The following is a 9,496-nucleotide window of genomic DNA, read 5'->3' on the forward strand; positions in this document are numbered from 1 at the left end:
GCTTTGAAGTATGTTACTCTTTTACTTGTAACAATCTTCCCTTTTAATGGTGATTAGTTGTTCTTTTTACCACTTTAGTTACCTTTGTTTCAAAGGATTTTTTGAGTGCAATAAAGTTTGCATTAGGCTAATTTGCATACCATTTACCAGTAGAATTTTTCACACACATATTAATATTAATATAGCAATTTAGTAGAAAAAGTGTTAAGAGCTAGAGATTAAATTGTCATCATGAAGCAGAGAACAAAACTGAAACATATTAAATACCTGGAATTTGGATCTAGAATGTTCAACGCTGTCCTAGAAGATTAAATAAATTCATGATCAAAGGTAAAGGCTTATCCTCTTAGGCTATTAGAGATGAATACTAAGCATTCATGCTTGTAGTTTCAGTAACTGGAAACAGTTCAGGTCCTTTTCTATATATATGGATTTTAATTTTTGTTGATTCTGCAAAAAATTGACAAAATAAATTGGACCCCAGTTTAAAGAACTTTGTAAATTAACATGCTATCTCTCTCAGATGTCCTGAAAGCAAAATTCTAAGACTGTTATTTTTAAAACTCCATTCCTCTGGTGAGGTGACATTCAAGCTTAACTAAAGATTTCCTCTTTTTGACAGTCCTCAGTAAAGTTCACTAAATTTAAGAATATGTTACTGTTTTTTCCTCTTTCTATAAAAGCCTCCCACAATGAAAATTCCTTAGTTTTAAAGATTGAGCTCTTCTGTTCTTTCCAGAAGAACGCACCCACCAGCTAGACCTCATCCACATACCCTTGCTAAATTCTAATTCTGGATAAGAAGAATCCGACAGATAATGATGCCTCTGGTTGGTGTTGGGCACCAAATATCCTGAAGTTTGGTTTAACTGGATTCTAAATGGCTAGCTGTCTCTAAGGTCACCTTCATTCTTTTGGAATATGTTGTGTGCGGAATCAATGAGGCGTCGAGCTTCTAACCCCACAAATGGCCTGCAAAATTATAGTTGTATCCATGTCATTTTATGAAAGTGAGACGGGCCACTGCTACCCTATTAGTCTTCCTGACAACTTGTGGCCATACAGCTTCAGTGGCACTTGTCAAATGTCAGTTGGTACAGGTATGTGTCACTGATCAAAGGACTCCCATGGACAGATGCACTGAAAGTCATGCTTACAAAGCTTTATATAGAAAGATCTTCATAACAACATTATTGGTAATAGCAAAAAATGACAGAGCCTAAATGTCAAATAATAAATTATGCTTTCCCCCCATATGATGGAACAGTAAGAGACCACAGACAAGTATGTTTGCTAAAAGACTTTAAAGGACATAATAAAAAGTGAGAAACCAGGCTACAGTGCTACACATGATTCCAGCTATGTAAATTGTGTATGTATAAATGTCTTTAAAAACAATCATTAGGAGAACAAACCTCTGGAATTTGCAGTTATTTTTATTGTCTTGTTTATATTTTTCTGAATTTTCTAGATTTTTTTATAATCAGCATCCATTTTCTCTTATAATTGGGCATGAACGTCATTCTAAAAATTTTCTCTTCTACTTAGGTGAAAAGATAGTTAATTCCATTTGGATGGACATATTGGTGGCAAATCGGCTTTGGAGCTTAAGCCAGTCCCACTGGTCTGGACTTGCCCACGTGAGACGGGTGAGTTTCAGCCAGACGTGTGAGCCTCACGTGCATGCATTCATTCATTCACAAGCATTTTCTCAGTACCTGCTAAGCCACAGGAGTTAGGTCCATAATCATGAAGAGATTTTGGAGGTACTCACAGTAGACTGGGAAGATTTTAAAGGTATATTTAAACCAGTATTATACAAAAGAGAAAGCAATGAGTTAGTTCTAAAAAACTACAGGTGTAGAAAACATCTTTAGGGAATAAAAAAAAACTGGACAGTTAATAAAATAAAGTCAAGCCTCACTTCTCACAGTTGGAGTCACTGAGTACCTACTTGAACTTGGGCAAACCTCCGAGACTCAGTTTCCATGAGAAAATGGGGACAATACCAGTCAACTCACTCTAGTTTATACACATATACACACACACACACACACACATAAAGCAACTACCAAAGAGCCTAGAATGAAATGTGTATTCAACTACTTGGGTGATATAATAATTATTATTAGTTAATAATTATTATTAATAATAAAATATTATTATTAAACACCGATGGAAAAGAGTGGCTGGACTTCACCTTTTATTTCCTATCACATGAGGCATTTCTTCTATTGCCAGTCTTGCCATGAAGCCTGATTTATTAAGGAGCCATGGACTTATTTAGAGCGCTCAGAAGGGAGAAACAGCTGTCTGACTAGGCTGATGACAAGTGCATGTTCACAGTGCTCATGAGGGCATGACTCCCATAATCAGCACCAGAAATAAAGGTTTTAAGTTCTCTTCAGAATGAATCATGCTTCATGCCAAATCAATGGAGATGGCCTGCTGTTTGCAGCTGAAAACCTAACAATCTATGATATCAAAGCAATGTGAACAGAAGACCCAGGAATAGAAAGTGAAGAGGAAATTAGACTGGGTAGCTGGAAGTACACTCCAAGGATTACTTAGCTTGATCCACCCCCCTAGTACGCAGTGACATGGTAGATTTGGGAAAAGGTTACATTTTACCTAAAATGTGACCCTTACCATGATGGTAAAGCCACATCACAGTTCAAGGCCCTAAGACCAGAATTTGTTGTCTTTCATGAAGCTGTATTTGTAATACCACCAGAATATAGAGTACCACCCTAACTGAAGCATTTCCGTTTTGTTTATAACAACTGAAAACTGTTGCTTTGGTGCATGTCTCCCCTTCTATTGAAAGGAGCTCTACACACTGGTACATCTCTGCAGTTGTCAAAATTACCGCTCACCAGTGTTGCTGGCTCTCCATTTCTCGAGGACCTGGTAGGATCGTGGCATTGGGGTACCATGTAATTGATTCTGACCAGTGAAATGTGACCAGAAGTACTTGTATAGCTTTTGGACAAAACATGTAATTGCTGGCATCCCCCCCCCCCCAGAACTCCCCTTTCCCTGTGACACATTTGAAATGGTGGCTGCTCCATCAGCCTGAGTCCCTGAGTCATTAACATGAGCAAAGTCTTCTATACTTCATCAAATTTCTATGGGTATGTGGCATGAGCAAAATATAAACCTATGTGAGGTTGAGGGAGGGGGGTATTTGTTACATCATTACCTAACCTACTTGTCTGACATTAACTGTAACAAATGACATGATGACATTAGAAGCTGATCTCTTTTTGTTTTCACTCCTATGTGGATCCTGAGAAACTTAACAGAAGACCGTGGGGGAGGGGAAGGAAAGAAAAAAATGGTTAGAGAGGGAGGGAGCCAAAACATAAGAGACTCCTAAAAACTGAAAACAAACTGAGGATTTATGGGGGGTGGGAGGGAAGGGAGGGTGGGTGATGGGTATTGAGGAGGGCACCTGTTGGGATGAGCACTGGGTGTTGTATGGAAACCAATTTGACAATAAATTTCATAACAAAAAAAAAAGAAGCTGATCTCTTTCACTGCCCCCCTGCCCCCAAACTGCATTCCAGAACACTCAGTTTTCTCTGGGGCCATAGATGGTAAATAGGAATTGCTATGGTTTCGACATGGCCTATGATTACTATTGTGCTTGGGGAAAAATACAGAAACAAACTAAAATGTGGAAAGGGGAGTGACTATATTTAGTTCTTAAATACATTCTTCATTGCATCCATCATTTTATAGAGAAATGTGTTAGTAGAAAAAGTTGCAAAGAAAATCTATTCTTACATAGAGAGTTTACCTGCTAGGACTAAGAAGAAATGTAAGGAAATATAAAAATGGTGAACACTCTTATAGAAAATTTCTTAATATATTTGCGAAAGTTTTTAGAATCTTAAAAATGTTAATTAGTTTTTTGAAACATTTACTATTTTAAAGTGCTTTTCAAAGTTAATTAAATCCACTTTATATTTCTTGATTACCAAATCATTCCTATTTTATTTCACATCAATTGCTTATCAAAACTGCATTCTAAATAATTTCAAGCATTTACTAAAGATGCAGACAAACAAAAAAAGGATCCTTCATTCCAATTTCCAAAGCTTGGGTGTAACTTAAAATCTAACTAGTAGAGTGTAGCAGGTATTTATTGTCCCTCCCCTCCCCCCCAAAAAAATCTATTCAGTCCCCTGCCAATGGCCAGTATTTCAGAAAAGGCTGGTTTCAGTCTCAACACCAGAACCAAAAAGTATACAACAATTTGTTTAAGTCAGTCAATGGGGCTCCATTTCCCAACTTGTGTGGTTTAGACATGTGCAGGTATTGCAAGGCTGATGAATGAGAAGTGAGGAGCATCTCATGCAGGGTTTCACAGAAGGAATTTCTCATTCTTCAGGAGTTCACAGGAAGAGATGGTCTCTTCTGTATGTTGCCAGGTCTGAACATGATGTCCGGAACTACTGTAGCCATCTTGCCACCATGAGTGGATTTCCATTTGTGGTCTAGGCCAACATGTGGAAGAGTTTCTAATAGAGACCTAGAAAGAACCATTTGTGGACCCTTTGCGACATCACTGAGCCACTGAATTACCTAACTCAGGAGTGTCCATGCTTTTGGTCTTCTTGTTATAAAATAATAAATTTTCTTTACTGTTTAAGCTATTTTGTGATTTGGGTTCTCTGCTCCTTATAGCCAAACGTATCCTGATCCAGAAATTAATCATGTTCTTGAGGTTTGTACTTTGTGATGTCGATAGATTGGTAGCATAGGTTTTTATTTCAAAATGATTAATACCCGTTTGTTTGTTTGTTTGTTTGTTTGTTTGTTTTTAAAGGGAGTGTTTCCTCTCTTGGTTGAATATACTTATTGTGCATCTAACAAAGGAAAGATGAACCTTCAGAAATGGAACCTAGTAAGGCAACAATTTAAGTTCATAATGAATCTATTCATTATTTCTTGGAAAGCCAAAGTCATCTCTGAAGTTTCCCAAGTAACCAACAATTAATTGTAGACTCAGTGTCATGTTTAATTGTCTGAAGGGAAAGGGAGACCTAAAGCTTTCTAAGCCACTAGTAGGTGCCAGACTCATCATATAACTATTTTTACTTAGTCCTCACAGAAACTCTTAAGAGACATAGGTGTTGTTGGCCTCATTTAGAGATGAAGAAATTAAGGAGCATCTGGGTGGCTCAGTCGGTTGAATGTCCGACATCGGCTCAGGTCATGGTCTCACTGTTCGTGAGTTCGAGCCCTGTGTCGGGCTCTGTGCTGACAGCTCAGTGCCTGGAGCCTGCTTCAGATTCTGTGTCTCCTTCTCTTTCTGCTCCTCCCTTGCTCACACTCTGTCTCTCTCTCAAAAATAAATAAAATTCATCTCAAAAATTAGAGATGAAGAAATTAAGGATCAGAAACCAGAGTTACTTGCCAAATTTCATACACCTCGTAAAAGGCAGGCAGAAGTCAAACCTGCCCAGACTAACTTAAGAACTCAGGAGCAGACTGAACTATATCAAGGCCAGATTTATTGATTTTTTAATTATACAGTGGTTACTGTTGTGATTATAAAGAAGGCTGCCCGGGTGCCTGGGTGGTTCAGTCGGTTAAACAGCCCACTTTGGCTCAGGCCATGATCTCACCGTTCATGAGTTTGAGCCCCATGTAGGGCTCTGTGCTGACAGCTGAGAGCCTGGAGCCAGCTTTGGATTCTGTGTCTCTTGCTCTCTCTGCCGCTCCCCCACTCATGTTCTGCCTCTCAATACTGAATAAAAGTTTAAAAATTTATAAATAAATAAATAAATAAAGATGGCTGCAAATCATCTGACATTCTTCCATTGAGATGTCAGTTCTAATTACATACCCTTGAATTCTGGCAGGCTTTCGACCGCTGCCACTAACGAAGTAGAGCAAAAGCATGATGTGACTTCTGAGACTGTCCAAAAACAGGTCTTTATTCACAGAAACACTTGCTCTTAGTGCCCTGACCTGCTATGGTAGAAGTCAATGATGCTGAGGCCACTCCACTGTGAGGAAACCCAAGATACATGAAGAGTCCATGTGTAGGGACCCTGGGCAACAGAACAACTTAGCCCAGATGTTGAGACATCCCAGTCCAGACACCAGACATGTGAATGACGAATGTTGAACCTTCCCACTTGAGGCTTCAGACAGCATGAAACAGACGGAAACCATCTCCCACTACAAATTCCTGATCCACAGAAGCCATAAGTAATACACCATGTTACACTATGAAGTTGAGACTAGTTTGTTATACAGCAATAGACAACTGAAATAGTTTTGCAAGAGAATGTCTTTATTCTCAGGAAATATACACTGAAGCATGTAGGAATAAAGTAACGACACTTCCTTCAGATAGTGGAGACGTCGTTGAAATAATAAAGGATCCCCTGGTAGTGATTCCCAAATCTGGGAGTCATCAAAATCATTTGGAAAGATTTTTTAAAATATTGACTCTCAGATATTGTAATAACATTGTATGGTGACGTAGGTATACTTGTGGTGAGCACGACATAATGTATAGAGGTGTTAAATTACTACGTTGTGAACCTAAAACTAATATAACATTGTATGTCAACTGTTCTCAAATGTTTAAAAATTTTAATAAAATAAAATATTGATTCCCAAGTCCCACCCAGACCTACTAAACTAGAATCTTCAGAACTTAGATAATAGCACACACTCAATAAAAACCCAATCAGGAAAATTGTTTCAGACCTGAGCTGAGATAAGCAATTGAAATCAGGAATCATATACTGCCCACTCTGAGTCCTTGAACACAGGCCCTAGTCCTGACCCCATCCCTCACCCCTTTCCTTCTACCCACTTGAAGGCCTCTGTTCCCAGGCTTGTGCCCATATGATCAGACCATATGGCTACCCATACCTTTTTCGAAAGGTTTGCTCCTTAAGACACCATGCCCAAGTCCTCCAGCTTGGTTGACTGTGCTTTAGCCATAAATTCAGGAATTGCAGAAATCCACACCCACTTGTTCAGTGAAGTGTTTCATTCCTACCCATTATCTCTAGACTGTTCCCTGTCTAAAATAGTGAGAAATGGAGGATAAACAAGGACAGAAAATGGCAGAAAGAAAAATGAGGGTACTGTGACAGACTGGGGTGAAAGAGCAAAGAATATGCCATGTTAAAGGGTAGGTGATTGATCCTACAATCCCAGAGATGGTGCCACGGTCACCTGTCACCAAAGTCACCTCAGGTAGTATCACTCAGAGTGTCTGTGAATTATTCACTGTGGTTTCCAAGGAGATAAGGAGCTCGAATCAGAGTGTAAATCAACCAATTGCCTCCTTCATCCATAAAGTCTCACCACAACAACAAAAAAAGTAGGCTGAACTAAGCAGGGTAATTAGTGATAAAGTTCATACACATTCTGTCATAGGCTCCTTGTCCATCCGGAAATCAGTTCCCGGAAGGCATTTTAAGTATTCCTGACGTAGGGTGCTTGTCTAAATAACAACCACAGAAGCAGCAGTAATAATATACTTAACATTCACTAAGCATTTACTGTATGCTTAAGCATTGTGTCTAAAGGCTATGATAAGTTTTACTAATTATATCTACTAAAATTGATCACAATATACATGAAGAAAGGAGCTATGTTCAAAATTTTCTTGGTATACCTCAAAGTAACTGGCACAGAGCTATTTACACAAGTGATCAAAGTATATTTAATTGTTTAAAGTAAAAGCATAAGAGAAATAAAGAAAATACTGGATTAGAAACATAAATATGGGAGTCATCTACCAAGGACACAAAATTTATGTAAGTAACTAATTTCCCTAAGAGAATAAAGCCGATTTTCTTTTTTGAATTATTCATTCACTAATTCATTTCAGTATTTATTTATTCATCCAATTGAGAGCTTACTAAAAGCACTATTAGGGACAAACATGATTCTGATTCTCATGGAGCATAAATTATTATGGAAGAGACAAAAAATAAATTATTAATTACTAATAAATAAGTTATTACAGACTGCAGTGAGAACTAACTAAAGGGCTGGAAGAAGCTGGAGATGTGAAGTCTTAGGGAGAAAGTAGCAGGGGAGGCGCCTGGGTGGCTCCGTCGGTTGAATATTCGACTCTTGATTTTGGCCCAGGTCATGATCCCAGGGTTGTGGGGTCAAGCCCCGTGTCAGGCTCTACACTGAGCTTGGAGCCTAGTTGGGATTCTCACTCTCTCTGCCCCTCCCCCACTCGTGCGTGTGCGCATGTGTGTGTTTGTGTGTGTGTGTTCTCTCGAAAGAAAGAAAGAAAGAGAAAGAAAGAAAGAAAGAAAGAAAGAAAGAAAGAAAAGCATTTAAAAAAGAAAGTAGCAGACAGTGCGAATAGCCCATGTAAAGACCCTGAGGTGAGAAAGAGTCTGGAGCTTCTCTGAAAAATAAAGCTAGTTTGCCTTTAGGCAGGTGGGAGGCCAATGTGCTGCTGAAAACAAAAGGAAAACCAAACAGGTTTAAAAATCATATATTGAGGCATAATAGGGCTGTAGCAGCAACAAGGACTAAGGGGGATAACATTTCAGAGAAGGAAACTTACAGAGGTGAGCTGAGGTTCTGCCTTGGCCCCTGGCGGCACCTGATCCTAGCCATCAGCTGGATAGAAGCCAAGAATCAAGGCTAGGCCCAGGCAGGGGCCACTGCTGGGGGAAGGAGAAACCAGTGGGCTCTTTAGGTTGTGCAGGACGCTGCTGATAAAACTAGAGAAGTGATTAGACTCAAGCACATAGTCACTTCCTCTCTCAAAGCATTGACTGGGCTTGTTGTAGAAAACAGAGACAGAAGTAGCGAGATTCAAGATATATTTTGGAGGTAGAATCATCAGGACTTGCTGATATTTTGAATGGAATTGAGCAGAGAAATATACAAAAGATGACCCTCAGGTTCTGATGAGCAAAACTGGGTAGAATGATCAGAGAATAGGTTAGGGAGTCAGGGGAAGTGTCACTGAAGTTAGAAGGTTTTCCTGAGATTACCAACTCATTAGGAGCAAAATGAGGACTAGAATGCAAGTCTCCTGATTCTTATCCCACTATTCTCTACCATACCAAGTTAACTTTTCCTTTAGGAATTTTTGTCAATAGTATTACTTCTGTCTGTATTACACACACTTTGCACAGACATATTTTGTGTTTAGAAGCTCAGTTTTCAGGAGTAGTCAAGTATTAATTTTGAGGCTTTAAACACGGGTGACAAAATGCAGATGCCTTCAAAGCCGGCAAACAAAAGAGGGGTGAAGAGCAAGTTTTATGATCATACAGAATGGGAGGGAGGGCTTTTTTGATGTACCCACAGGGCTCATCACCCCTAAAGGAATTCAAATTTGTTTTTAAAAATGTTTTAATCACCTGCCAATTAGAACACATTTATATGCAGTGTTCCAACTCCTGCTAATTAGATGCAAATATGTTTGCTAATACCCATTAAAAAGAAACACCCCGCCCAAAATGGAGTCACTTCTCTTATG

This window comes from Acinonyx jubatus, chromosome A1, assembly GCF_027475565.1.
Source record: "Acinonyx jubatus isolate Ajub_Pintada_27869175 chromosome A1, VMU_Ajub_asm_v1.0, whole genome shotgun sequence".
Classification (NCBI taxonomy): domain Eukaryota; kingdom Metazoa; phylum Chordata; class Mammalia; order Carnivora; family Felidae; genus Acinonyx; species Acinonyx jubatus.